Below are 14,985 nucleotides of genomic sequence, written 5' to 3' on the forward strand. Positions count from 1 at the left end.
CTGAAAACTACCAAATTGCATCAATTTCTGGACTGCTCTCCAGCTCACATAATAATCTGTGCATACTCTGTCTCAGACTCCAGATAGCCAAGCCAAATTTGACTTTCTCCAACAGCTGTCTACACTCTGTTGTGTAATGGTACAGAATTTAAAATCTCCCAAACAAGCAAGGGATTCAACTTAACTTTCTCTCTTCTTCATTTTTCAAATATAATTGTTCCTAAAGCCTTCTGCAGTTAACTTTTTCCTTATGCTGTACTTACTGTCTCCAGCCTAGTTTAGACTCTCATTATCTCTTTACTGTGTTACAATATTTGACCTATAACTGCTGTTTCTTTCATTTCTCTTTTCCTATGGTTCACTTCTCATGATGCCAGATGAGGGACATTTCTAAACTTGAATGTGTTTCATGTTGAAAACCCAGCGATGCCTTGCTTCTGCTCTAGATCAATGTTGTGTCTCTGCATACTGTTGTGATCCACTCAGTTTGTCTCTCCAGTCATCACTCTTCATCTTCCAGCCATAAGGCTATCACAATATCCACTTCCCTCAATAACATGATATTTCCTGCTCCTTTAGTTTCTCTCTGCCAGAAATGCCTTCCCAAACATGTCTCATAGGAACCTTAAACACAGAATTCATATCAGACACATTTCTGTAGCAGCATTGGATCTCTGCAGGAAACTATATGACACCACTAATTTTAACTTTCTGAAATTATAATATACTTACCTCATTTCCCCTTCCTCCTCCCATTCCTTCCATACATACACCTTCCTTGTCCTCTTATTTTATTAGCTGTTATTACATCCATATATGTATATATTCTTATAGTTATAAAACATAGGACTCTTTGCTATGATTATATATTTATATACTTTGCTCCTCTAACATGAGTGTCTTTGAAAACATAGGGCCTCACACTATCAGTCATAGTGCAACCTTTACCAAGTATTTCTTGACTGAATTAATGAGAACAAGTTAAAAAATAATAATATAAAAACAATAAAATGTCACTATAATACTAAGAACCACACCACTAACCCATGTCCACAGACCTTAACCTATCTTGTTAGCCATTATAAAAGAGATGAAAGATAGATATACTGCAGAGATGTTCTGACATTTGGCCAAAGGAGAAAGAAGTCATCTTTCAATATTCTAACTTTATTTCCACTTGCTGACCTCAGTTTCATCTCCCCTTTTTTCTACCCAGTTTCTCTCCCCTACCTCTCTACTTCACCCTCCCACATCTACTCCTCCTCCACTTCACTTCAGAATAAAGGACACCTCCATTGGATATCAACCAGCCACAACTGAACAAGCTGAATTAAAACTAGGTACTCTCTTTCCTTTTAAGGCTAGACAACACAATCCAGTAGGAGGAAAGGGTCCCAAAGATAGGCACCAGAGTCAGACATGGTCTCTGCTCCAAGTGTTAGAAGTTCCACAAGAAGACCAGGCTACACAATAGTAATATATGTCCAGAGGGCTCTGGTCAGTCCTGTGCAGGCTCCCTCGTTGGTGGTTCAGTCTCTGAGCCCTTATGAGCCGAGGTTAATTGATTTCCTGTGGTGTCCTTGATGTCACTGGCTCCTAAAATCCTTCTTCCCTTTATCAAAGGATTCCCTGAACCCTACCTAATGTTTGATTGTGGGTATCTTCATCTGCTCCAATCAGTTGTTGGGTGAAGCCTCTCTCATGACAACTGGGATAGGCATCAATCTTGAAGTATACCATAATATCATTAAGAATCATTTCATTGTGCCCCCTATTCCCACCCACTCAATCACATTTGGCTCCATCTCAGTATCCTAGTTCTCTGGGCTATCCAGTGTCTGGGTCCTTCATGGCCAGTGTCAGGGTTGGGATCACTCTTTTGGTATTGGTCTCAAACTGGACCAATGTTACTAACTTTAAACTTCCTGAAGCACTCCGTGCCCCATTCCCACCCTCCTAGATTTCTCCTTTATGTAGTAAGACCTACACACTTATACATTGATGAGATAATAACCTCAGGATTTATCTTTGCAGTATTTACTAATGGTTTTCTATTGCTGATAATCATGCTCTACCTTGTTAATAAACATGTTAACAAATATGAACTAAAACTTTCACAAAGCACACTCTCTAGTTTATTTGATAAATAATTATAACTGGGCTGTTTCTGTTTTAGTTTTCTTTCTATAAGAAGGGGCTTGTACAGAAACTTAGGATACCCAAGATATAAGATACAATTTGCTAAACGCATGAAATTCAAGAAGAACCAAGACCAAAGTGTGGACACTTTGCCCCTTCTTAGAAATGGGAACAAAACACTCATGGAAGGAGTTACAGAGATAAAATTTGGAGCTTCTACGAAAGGATGGACCATCTAGTGATTGCCATATGCAGGGATCCATCCCATAATCAGCTTCCAAACGCTGACACCATTGCATACACTAGCAAGATTTCACTGAAAGGACCCAGATATAGCTGTCTCTTGTGAGACTATGCCGGGGCCTAGCAAACACAGAAGTGGATCCTCACAGTCAGCTATTGGATGGATCACACGGCCCCCAATGGAGGAGCTAGAGAAATTACCCAAGGAGCTAAAGGGAGCTGCAACCCTATAGGTGGAACAACAATGTGAACTAACCAGTACCCCGGAGCTCTTGTCTCTAGCTGCATATGTATCAAAAGATGGCCTAGTCGGCCATCACTGCAAAGAGAGGCCCATTGGACTTGCAAACTTTATATGCCCCAGTACAGGGGAACCCCAGGGCCAAAAAGGGGGAGTGGGTGGGTAGGGGGTTGGGGGGGTGGGTATGGGGGACTTTTGGGATAGCATTGAAAATGTAAACGAGGAAAATACCTAATAAAAAAATAAATTTAAAAAATAAAAAGAAGGGGCTTCTAAGGTGAACATCTTCAAAAATGCTCTATAGCCCAGGCTAGCCTCAGATTTGAAATGATCCTCTTAACAACTTCCACAGTGCTGAGTCTACAGTCATGAAACTCCTTGTTCAGCTCTGTTCTTGCTTAACAATTGATACTACTTGTATGGAGAGAAAAGAATTACTAGCTGATGTTAAATAGTTTTCTAAATGAAGAAATACTTTCCTAGTTCACAAAAAGGAAAACTGAGATCTGTGCTAAGCATACCTTGGATTAGAATTCACTTCTCTGCAAAAATTAATTAGTAGTGATTTTATTCTGGCCCATGATACAGGGGCACATACAAAAAGTTAGGGCTCCCAGTGTTGGTCAAACAACATCTAATAAAACAAGAAAATTAATTAACTAAAATTTATTAGCCCCACATTTATTTAAAACATCTCTTAAAATAAGAAGAAAATTTAGTTCATGATGCTGAACCTTGTGAGGGGGGAGAGATGGAGCAGTGGAAGATGAGCTTACGCTAATGGACACAATGAATATTCTTTAACCTAAAATAATATATAGAACCTTAGAAAATGATATCGAATAAAATGTAAGCTCCATCACTCACATCCGCAGGGCTTATGAAAGAAAACAGATGTTTCTGGAGCATTAACGTACTCTTCAAATCTACCATTCAGTCATTCTAGCAAGAATACTGCAGATGGGAGCTCAGGGCCCAGTTAACTACAACTCATAATTCTAAGTTTAACTTCACAAATACATACTTAACATGCTTTGCCATAATATGAAGTCAAGCGATTTTAATGTGAGTTTGTTGAAAGTAATAAGTAATACTAAATAAAAATTGAAGGTATACATGTATAAGAGGGAGTTACTCAGTATTCAGAAAAGCTCTGAGTTCAGCATAAGCTTAACGAACTTTGCAACTTTACACTGCCTGAGTTTATTACTGCAGCACTTGAAATCTTCACAATTGGGTTTTCATTCCTCCAGACCCCTTAAGGGCTGTCAGGTGCATCCTTGGAAACACTACTGCTTTTGTCTTCCCCAGCTCACATACTTTTGGCACTTCCCCATTGCTTGTCAAAATAATTAATATCTGGAGCTGAAGAAAAAAGGTATGCTGCATTTTAATATCAATCTTTGAGAGAAACAAGGTTAAAGGAATACTCTATTAAAATAAGCTTTCTGTCTCTGACCTTTGGTTGCATTGCAAAAACGTGTCTGGTCATCTTAAAAACTTATGGACACAGCTTTCATCACTGCAGCTAGTGGCCGGTTTCTTTTCAAGAGAATATCCTGCCAAAGTTTGCCCAAGTTTGGCTATTGATGAATATACAGACCATCTCACAGCTAACGGTAATAAATATTAAAAATGCATTCTGCGTAATAATTCTGAAAGCTAAGAGGAATTGGAAGTGTCTATCACTTTGAATGCATAAATTCTGTTGGTTTATTAATAAATATAACCTAAGCCAATAGCATATTCTTGCTAGCTATAAGTAGGCTATAAATCATGACACTTGGTGACCATGGAGTCAAAATACTGTTAATTTTCCCTTACAATCCATCATAAAGAACAGTGGTCCACTTCTCTAAAACATATTTCCAAAGCTCTCTGACATGCTGCATTCTACCCTATGGATGCTGAATACGTTTGGAATTATGTCACTATACAAATAAAATGCCTATGGAATTATGTCATCTTACATATAAAATACCTATTTTTTAGACCACATTTTCTTTACTTTCAGATCTTTTGTTCTTTTGTATGATGTCCCTCTAAAGAATTATCTAAATCAAATGTACAGTTCCCTAACCTGGATATAGTATACCAGAACCCAAGCACCAAAGAGAATAACACAGATACAAATATCTGAGGGAGACAAGAAATAGTCTCCCTCTTAATATATTATATTGTTCTTAATAATAATAATAATAACAATGATTATGATGATAATAATGCTGTAGAGATGGCTCAGCAGTTCTGAACTCTTGTTGTACTTTACAGGGAACCTGGGTTCTAATCCCAGCACCTACATAGCAGACCACAGTCTTCTGTAGCTCACTTCCAGAGCATCCAATTTCCTCCCCCAGCTTCTGTAGGTTCCAGGTACACACACAATGAATGAAAATGGTCCCCATAGGCCCATAGAGAGTGACACTATGAGGAGGTGTGGCCTTGTTGGAGTAGGTGTGGCCTTGTTGGAGGCTACTGTGCGTGTCACTGTGGAGACAAGCTTTGAAGTCTCAAATATGTTCAAGTGATGCCCAGTGACACAGTCTACTTCTGGGGCCTACAAATCAAGATGTAGAACTCTCAAATCCATCTCCAGCACCATGTCTGCCTGGATGCTGCCATGCATTCCACCATGATGATAGTGGACTGAACCTCTGAAACTGTATGCCAGCCTTAACTAAATGCTTTCCTTTGTAAGAGTTGCCTTGGTCATGGTGTCCCTTCACAGCATTGAAGCCCTAACTAAGATAACAGAAAAGTCTATTGGGCATTTTTGTAATTGGTGACTGTCATGGGAGGACCCATCCCACTGTAGTAAGTACCACCCCTAGACAGGTGGTACATCTAAGGAACATTCCTCCATGGACTCTGCTTCAGTTCCTGCTGCCAGGGTCCTGTCCTGATTTCCCTTCATGCTTGTCTTTCAGCTGTAAGAAGAAATAAACTCTTTCTTTCCCAAGTCACTTTTGGTTCTAATGTTTGTCACAGCAGTAGAAAGCAAACTGGGACAGATTGCTGTTGTTCCTGCTGCTGTTTTGTTTTTTAGAAACTTATTGTTATTACAGCATATTTATATCTAGTCTTCATGGATAGTAGTCATAAAAAGTATTACTTTATAAACATTTTCTAAAACTGTAATAAGTTTGCAAACTAAAAGACAGCTTCCTTATTATAATTCATTCATTTTATTCTCTAGTTAAGTATTAGAAAAATAATATTAAAATGAATTCGTGGTATCTATAAGACATGGCATCCATTTGATTTCCATTCTGAATTCTCTTGCTCTGCTAGCTTTCTTAGAGTTTGTAGAAGGTCAGGCCCAGGAATATTTACTTGTATTGATTGGAATCAAATAACCAGCAGGTGGTAAAGTTGAGTAAAGTTCACAAGATTGCAGAGCAGACACAACAAGACAGCAACACAAGGTTCAGTGGATTTGCAGAACATGAGCCAGTGCGATTTCCCATGCCCTTTCTAGCTTTCTGTGTGTAAGCATTCTATTCATTGGCAATTAGTGGAATTTAGCACGAACTGTGTTAGATCTATTGAGTCTGAAGTTTTGTATTGAATTTCTTGGCTTGATTGTATAGCAGCTAGAAAGTTTTCCATCAAAAGTTATTTGCATTTTTTGTAGAAAAATTATCCTGATCCTGCTCTCTCTCAGGCTCTCTTTGTTCTTTACCCACTTCCAACACTTCCACCACAGAATAGTCCACTTAAGAAATTTTCTGAGGATTAAAACTACTTCAAGGGCATCTTAACATTTAACATTTATGATGAGAACTCTTCATTTTCAGTCTAAAATATTCAGCTAAAAATAACTAAACATGTAAGACTACAAAAAAGAATCCATGTGTCTTGCTAGTTTAACCTTGCAGGAAGAAATATTTTATTCACTGTGGGTCCAGTCTTCTCCTACCAATTGCAAATAACGTGATCTATTTATGATTCTCCTAGACTGACCACATTGTATTCCCTAATGGTACTAGACATAATTTTGTTTCTCTTACATTTGTTTATTTGTGAACTCTTTAATTTACAAACAGTAGGGGTTTAACTATTTGTATTTTATGGATGACCAAACACTGACTACAATGCATTATCTTTATTTTTACTTTATGTGTGTGAATAGTTTGGATGCAGGTAGGTGTGTGTAGCACATGTATGCTTGGTGCCCATGGGGGCCAGAAGAGGGCATTGGAATTTCTAGAACTAGAGTTAAAGGCAGGCATGAGCTGCATTGTGAGTACTGAAAATTCAAACCTGGGTCTCCTAGAAGAGCAGTCAGTTCCCCTAACCATTGAGCCACCTCTGCAGCCTCACAATGCCTGTTTTCTAAGTCATACATTTACATTTTGTCCTGAAAATAAATAAACATTTCTTTTTTTGTTGTTTTGTTTGAGAAAGTCTCATTTTATTACTCCTAGCTGATGACAAATTCCTGGTTTTCTTGCCTTCTTTTCCCAAGCGCCGAGATTACAGATTGAATTGGGGCAGGTGCCACCATACACTGCAAGAATTTCTTGAAGGATAATTCTTCTCCCAAAGGTAAAAGAACAGAAAGATAGCTGGGTGGGTAAGCATGCTGAGTGGGCAGGCATGTTCACCATGTAAGCCTGATAAGCTGAGTTTAGTCCCAGGAATCTCACTGTAGAAAGATAACCAACTGTATGGTGTGGGTACACACACACACACACACACACACACACACACAAATAATAAAAATTTTATAACATTGAGAGTAGGCAGGAGTTCCTAAATAAGACAGTTTACTGAACTTGCCATAGATGGTTTCATCTAGTGTGCTGAAGACGCTCTTCACTATCACTGAACTGGCAAAGCTCTGACAAAGACAAGTTTTCTTATTGATGATTTTAGTGGTAAGTGCAGGAAAACCACTCTGATAAAAATTGCATTAGAAATGGAATCCTGTGTACCCTCCAAAAAAAATTACTTTTAAAGCGGTTCAATTTGTTAAGAACATGAGGATTCTACTTGGTAAAAATGAACACTCTCTACTAAGACACTAAATGAAAACTTGGTTAGCTCTTCTTTACCTTCCTAGATAGTAGTGCTTAAAATAGCTACACTCACTCTCACAGAACACAAAGCCTAGGCTCTTCCATATGCATGAAATAAATTTGGAAAGTGTGTGAAGTTATGGCAACTTGAAAAATTGAGTTCAGTAAAAGCACTGGGATGAGTCAGTCATGTGCTTTAGTTTCATCACTACATAGCTCTGTTGCTATGAGATAAACAACAGAATCTCTTGACCAATTATCCTCTAAGCTCTCAAATGAAACACTGGGCTTAATGAGCTATGCAGTCTATGACACTAAAATTCCTTTTCTGGAATCAGCCATGTACTTTTGTGTAATTTACCTCTGTTTATCACTTTACTTGTAAAATGAATCACCAAGCAATATTTGCAATGAAATAAAGATAAATAATGATTTTAGTTTTAAAAACCCTCAAGTTGCAATTCTCCTTTTTATTCACTTATGATTCCATTAGGTATGAGACAAACAGAAACCAACAGTGAGACTGGGCAGGAGGGACAGAGACACACGGTGACGAGGAAGCACTTAAAGATTGGGTTTTTGGTATATCAGGAAAATTGATCATGTGTATAAACATAGATGGCATGTGAGAACCTACATTGTAGGACAGAATTGACTCCCACAAGGTGTCCTCCACACTCATGCTAAAAACAAACACATGCATATACACAGAGAGAGGGGAGAATGGGAGTGGGAGGGGAAGGGGGAAAAGAGAGGACTATAAAAATATTAAAAATAAATTATTTTCACATTTACTCTTTAAAATTATTGCCAAAGAGACCAGCAAAATGGGTTAATGAGCAAAGCAACTTTTATTAAACTTGATGAACTGACTTCAATCCTAATACCTACATAGTAGAAGGAGATTCAAAACTCCCACAAGTTATCCTCTGACCTCTACATATACACCAACACTTGTAAGCTTCCATAAACATAAACATACACACATACACACACATCAAGCAAGATAATGATGAGAAAAATTATAATAAATATTAAAAACATTATCTCCAAGGTTCTAGCATATTATGATGCTTAAGGCAAAAGTCTACACAAAAGAAATTTTTGTAGCTGGGTACAACTAAAAGTCTTACAAAAATTCTTAGGTATGAACTATTATTCATTTATAAGAAAGAGTTTTCATAGACCATGACTACTCTATAATGAATTTTGGTGTACCGTCTTGGCTGTATGTGTGTGTGTGATATTTATGTCAGTTTCTCATTGCTGTGACATAAGGAAGAATAGATTAGGAAACTATTAAATAGTTTAAAGATCAATTTTGTCTCACAGTTTCTGAGAAGTGAATCCATAGTTGACTAGTTCTGTTATTTTTATTACTGTTGTGGCAGTTTGGATAAGGATGGTCCCCATGAGGCCTTATATTTGAATGTTTGGTTCCTAGCTGGTGGACTGTTTAGGAAACATTAGGTTGTATCGTCTTCTTGGAGATGTGTCACTAGTGACACAGCATTGAGTTTTCAAAAGCCCACACCAGCCCCAGTCTCCTTGCTGCCTCCCACCTGAGGATCAGATGGAAGTTTTCAATGACTGCTTCATTGTCATGTCTGCTACTATACTCCCCACCAGGATAATCATGGACCTGTCCCTAAAACTGTATGCAAGCCCTCAATGAAATGCTTTGTTCGTGTGTCTCATGACAGCAGTAGCACAGTGACTAAGGCAATGGTGGGCTGTCCAATGGAGGAAAGCTGCTCATTGCCTAACACCTAGGCCAGAAATAGGGCAGGAAAGTGACAAGATATACCTACCCTAAAAGGGTCATTTCCAGTGACCCTCTGTCTCTCACCAGGCTCATCTCTAGTTTTCACCACCTGTTGCTAATGCTACAAAATTATTAATTCATCAATAGAATGTGCTCTGATGAAGTCAGACTCTCATGAATCAATAACTTCCAAAATCCTAAACCCTATCTATATCATGACCAACAAACTTTTATTCACTGCATGAACTTTTGAAGGATACTTCATATCTAAATTATAACAATGTGATGATAATAATAGCTAGATGCATAATAGATAGATAGATAGATAGATAGATAGATAGATAGATAGATAGATAGATAGGTACATACATAGAACCATAACTTCACTGGGTAAAATGTGTCTATGTCTGTCATGTATTCTTACTATAGAACTGCCACTTGAACAATATTTTGCAATCAGTCTTGCAGACTTTAGGAATTCCATTAATCCCCTAAGCACATGGAATTATCGGTAGCAGTTTTTAACTTTTTATTATGTCTGTAGGACCACATATAAGGGTTGTGCATAGGAGTGTTTGGGAGCCCAGAAGAGGACATCAAATACCCTGGACTTGGAGTTAAAGGTAGTTCTGAGCTGCTCAACCTGAGTGCTAGGAACTGAACTCTCGTTCTTTGGAAATTCATGTGTGTTCTTCACTGTCAAGCTATCTCTTTAGCCCCATGGTTGACATTCTGTTTTATTTTGCTTTGTTTTTCCTTTTATTGGATATTTTCTTTATTCACATTTCAAATGTTATACCCTTTCCAGGTATCCTCTGCAGAAATCTCCTATCCCATTCACAGTCCCCCCTGCCTCTATGAGGGTGCTGCCCCATCCACCCACCCATTCCAGCCTTTCTGCCCTGGCATTCCCCTACACTAGGGTATCAAGCCCCCTCATATCCAAAAGCTACTCTTCCCACTGATGTCCAATAAGGCCATCTTCTGCCACATATGCAGCTGGAGCCATGGGTACTTCCATGTGTACTCTTTGGTTGGTGATCCAGTCCCCAGGAGGGCCGGGGGTCTGGCTAGTTGACACTGTTGCTCCCCCATGGGGCTGCAAACCCCCTCAGCTCGTTGAGTCCCTTCTCCAACTCCTCTATCGAGGACCCTGCACTCATGGTTGACACTCTTATAACACTGCTCAAAATGAATTCTGTTTCTAGTACTAGCTGTTTCATTACAGTTAAAATTAAAGACTAAAGAAGTGTATTCAGGGGCTGGAGAGATGACTCAGCAGTTAAGACCACTGGCTACTCTTCTAGAGGTCCAGAGTTCAATTCCCAGCAACCACATGGTAGCTCACAAGCATCTGTAATGAGGTCTGATACACTCTTCTGGCATACAGGTACACATGCAGATAGAGCACTCATATACATAAAAATAAAACATAATTTTAGAAGAAGAATGCTTTTTTTTAAAAAAGGTTATTCAAAGTTAGCCAAATGTTGATTTTTGTACCAGCTAATTTGTCACTGCAAACAGATGACAAAGTGCAGCAGTTACTCATCACGTTGACTCACAGGGAAGGCAGCCTGTTTTGGTCTCACCATTAAAAGGCATGAGAGACATGTAGTATCTTTGCTCCCTGCACATGTGTAGATACTTTACAATATAAAAGAGATACAATCTTACAGTGTCAGAATCTTCTGTGGCTTATCATAAACAGTTGTGGGGGTTCAGCAAAACATATGGTTACTGTCTGCTCGTTAAATTGTTCATTAGTGTGAAAGAAAGCTAGGAGTTGCTGTGCATAATGAGCACACACAAATCCACACACATGTTCACTCCCTAAAGTAGCAAAAATCCCTCTCTTTTTAATATATTTAAAACAATACATAAATATTCAAGTAAGCTGTCTTTTACTGTTGATTTCTTTCAATTTGTGGAATTCTGACTTTTTTTTCAGTAGAGTTCTAGGCATTAATCTCTGAATGGATGCCAGACTTCAGCTGTAGTTCACGTTAAAAATGTTTATATGAAAATTAAATCAGATTAAGAGGTAAGTCTAAGTATATAGTATTCAGCATACGGTATATATTATAAATTGTATATAGTCTTGCCCTTGTGTTAAGTGTCCTAAATTGATCATATTTTAATTTGGGGAAATATCTGCAAGGTCACAGCTTTTGCACAATCTTAAAAGCCTCAAGTGGCTTTAACTGATTAGAAACACTCATCACAGTCGTTACGTAAATACAGGTTTAAAGGTTTATTTTTTAACTGACTTTATATCAGCCTATATAAAATTATGACCTAGTTATTGCATAAACATTTCATCTGCCATAAGTGAACTGTGAGCATGAAATACATGCCCAGTAAACAAGCTGATGAGTAAGCAGCCAGGCTCATCTACAAGGTAGCAGTGTGCACAGCAGGTAGGTCTGGTGTCCTGGAATGCTGCAGCCTGGTCACAGCTCCTTCTTATTTTGATAAAATGATTTTTAAAAAGAATCATTTGCTTTTCTTTTCTATATTCTTGATATCATGGCATATTTTTGACTCACAGAAAGTAGACAGACCACCTTTCCGAGCCCAGACTTCAAGAATAGAAAAGAACTTCCACAGAAACATGTTATAGTTGGCAACACAAGCAATTGAGAGCACATAACCCCCATCACATCCTTTAGCTCTCAAATCCCAAATGACCACTCTGCTTCTGCAAGTCACGCCAGTGTTACCTAAGCCAACAGTCGCCTTCCTTAAGTCACCCAGAGATGACCCAAGCCAGCATTCCTCCTCCCTAAGTCATCTCGGTACCACTCCCAGGCAATATTACCAGGCCGAGGGGATTGACTTGCTTCTCTCTTGCTGAAATAAGAATGTTCTGACCAGGAATCACTCGGGGAAGAGAAGGTTTGTTTGGTTTGCATGTTAGAATTTATTACTGAAAAAGTGAAGCAACACATCAATCCAGGCCAATGTTACCCATGGTAATATTCCCCTTCCCTAGGTCACAACACACTAGATCATTCCTATAGTTCACAGCCTGCACGTTTTCTGTACTAGGGATTTCCAGTCTTATGTCTATTCAGCTCCCTCATAGATTCCTACTCATGAAAATCATAGTAAACCTCTGAGCCATGCTTCCTTTTACCTCTGTCTACCTCTTGGTCAATTTTGGCTTCCACACATGACCTCACACGGCCTGATATGGCCCTCCTATTGCTAACTATAAATGACAAAAGTATCATTTTCTGGGCAATCGTCTCTTCATCTGCTGTCTTTCTGTATCTGCATAGAAACTAAATTCCAGGTACATTTCATGATAGAGCAGCCTTCAGTCAACCTGAGAGACAGAGACAGAGAGACTATGACAAGCCAGTTCATGCATTAGAGAAGGTGGAGTTTACACTCTACTGTCAATAGTCAATCAGTCCAAGTCAGCTGAGAGCCAAGGGACTCAAAATTCCAGGCTGCCTATCGGAGGAGATAAAGATGCTGCCACTGAAGCAGGGAAACGGAAGAGAAAGCGAAGTTCCTTGTTCCTCTGCCTTTTGTTTTGGTGAGCTCCTGTACACACTCAGACTGATAGGCACCAGGGAAATGACTGACCTCACGGAGTCTCCAGATTCAGATGGTCTCCTCAGAAACATCCTCACAGCACACCCAAGAGCAACTATTCAACCCGGATACTCCATGGCCCAGTTAAACTGGCAGATTAACTAACCATCAACAGAGAGAAAAGGGTTTTTGTATTGTACTGTGACAAAGAGGAGCACCTGAAAAGAGGCAGGCCAAGAGGTCACAGCAAAGTTAAATCTTTCCTAAACAAAGAGCCAGTTGAACAGGTTTGCCAGAATATCACCAATTGCCATACATATTTCAGAATTTCAACTAGTGACATTTAACTAGTAGTAACTTTAAAACTAATAATATCTTAGAATGTGCAAATTGAAGCATTTACAATGGAAGGCAGAGAACCTGTTAAATTTGTATGCAACGGCAAGCCCCAATGCCACTACACAACAGATCACTCTGAAGCGTATCTTCAATGAGTATCAAAGTACACCCATTAAAGAAGCAAAAGCTCTTTTTGAGATTTGAGAAAGAGCCTTCTTCCTTAGGGCACAGGCCAATGATTCTAATGGGAGTGACAGCGGCAAGGGTTGGAGGAGAAAATACCAAAACCAGGTTAAATTGAACTGTAACTACAAAACAGTTTTTCCCTCACAGAGATTTAACTACTTAATTATCTCTCAGTTGTAATCAATTGTTTAAGAATTGAAGAAAACAGCTATGTAAACTAAATGAAGCCAACTGGCAGGTGGAGTCATAATATCAGTTCCTGCCAAACATGCCAGAGGTATTTCACCAATTGAGAGTATTATAAGAAAGAATAATGTACCTTACTACTCACAACTTCTTAGTCCTACTGAATAGCAATCACTTCTTTCCAATTTTAAGTTGTCGACTCAAAGAGCAGTGAAGACCATCTGAGGAGAAATCAAATTAATTGATTGGAGTATTGGCAGTTTGATTCACTGGCAACTCATTTGTATATTGATTTGTGCATTCACTAGTAAACATTTACAGAGCAAGTTCTGTGCCAACCACTCTGCTGAGTCCAAGGGAAAATTTACATACAGACTAAGCATATTCTTTTTAAATTCAGAATCTAGTGAAGCAAAAAGACACGAGGAAAGCAAAGTCAGAAGAGTAAGCTAGAATTATAAGAAGTACAATAAGGAAACCCATGAAGGAGAATATTCTGAAGAGTGGATAGGCATAGCCTTTATCAGAGTAGAAAGCTGGTCATAGAAGTGATTTAATGTCATCTTCGAAACAACTTTTATATTTAATAAGTACATGCTTTTTTGGAAGTTTTGATGGGGAAATCCATTCACTGCATTCCTTCTTCCTGGCTTTTCTTCTTTCTAGATTTGTTCCCTGTTTGGTGGAGTCCTTTTTAATATTTTACTCATCACCTAAGAGTTTGAAAGATTTGCATTTAACGTTATATAGGGCAAGGAGGTGTTATAAATTATTCACTCTCTATGTGTGTGTATATTATTAAGGAATTCTAGTACTATCAGGAATGAATATGGTAAGGATTATTTTTCTATCCTAATAATGGTCTCTACTTTGGTATTACATACCATATTATACATAATGTATCTGGATAATAAGATACATTAGTATTTCTATGGTGTGTTGAGTCTGTATTTCTGTGTACATAACCAATAATCTTAGTATCAACAATAATAGAATTTCCCATAATTTAATGCACATTTACATGATTATGTACTTTTACCCAGAAGAGCTTACACAGTATGACACATACTACCTTTAGTACAGGATGTACATTATGGAAATATGGTTGATGACTCTAGCTTACACCAATAAACGAGTAGTAATTGAGGTCCCTGTGCACATATTCACATGTATATATGCATATGTTTAATAAAATATTCATGTAATCACACAGCAGAATGGCTGGTATATATTTAACAGCTTTCATCTTATTTCACATATGCCTATTAACTATTTCTAATATTTTTTTAAAATGTTATTAAGAACAATTTTTTTCATAT

Source organism: Mus musculus, chromosome 10 (assembly GCF_000001635.26).
Source record: "Mus musculus strain C57BL/6J chromosome 10, GRCm38.p6 C57BL/6J".
Classification (NCBI taxonomy): domain Eukaryota; kingdom Metazoa; phylum Chordata; class Mammalia; order Rodentia; family Muridae; genus Mus; species Mus musculus.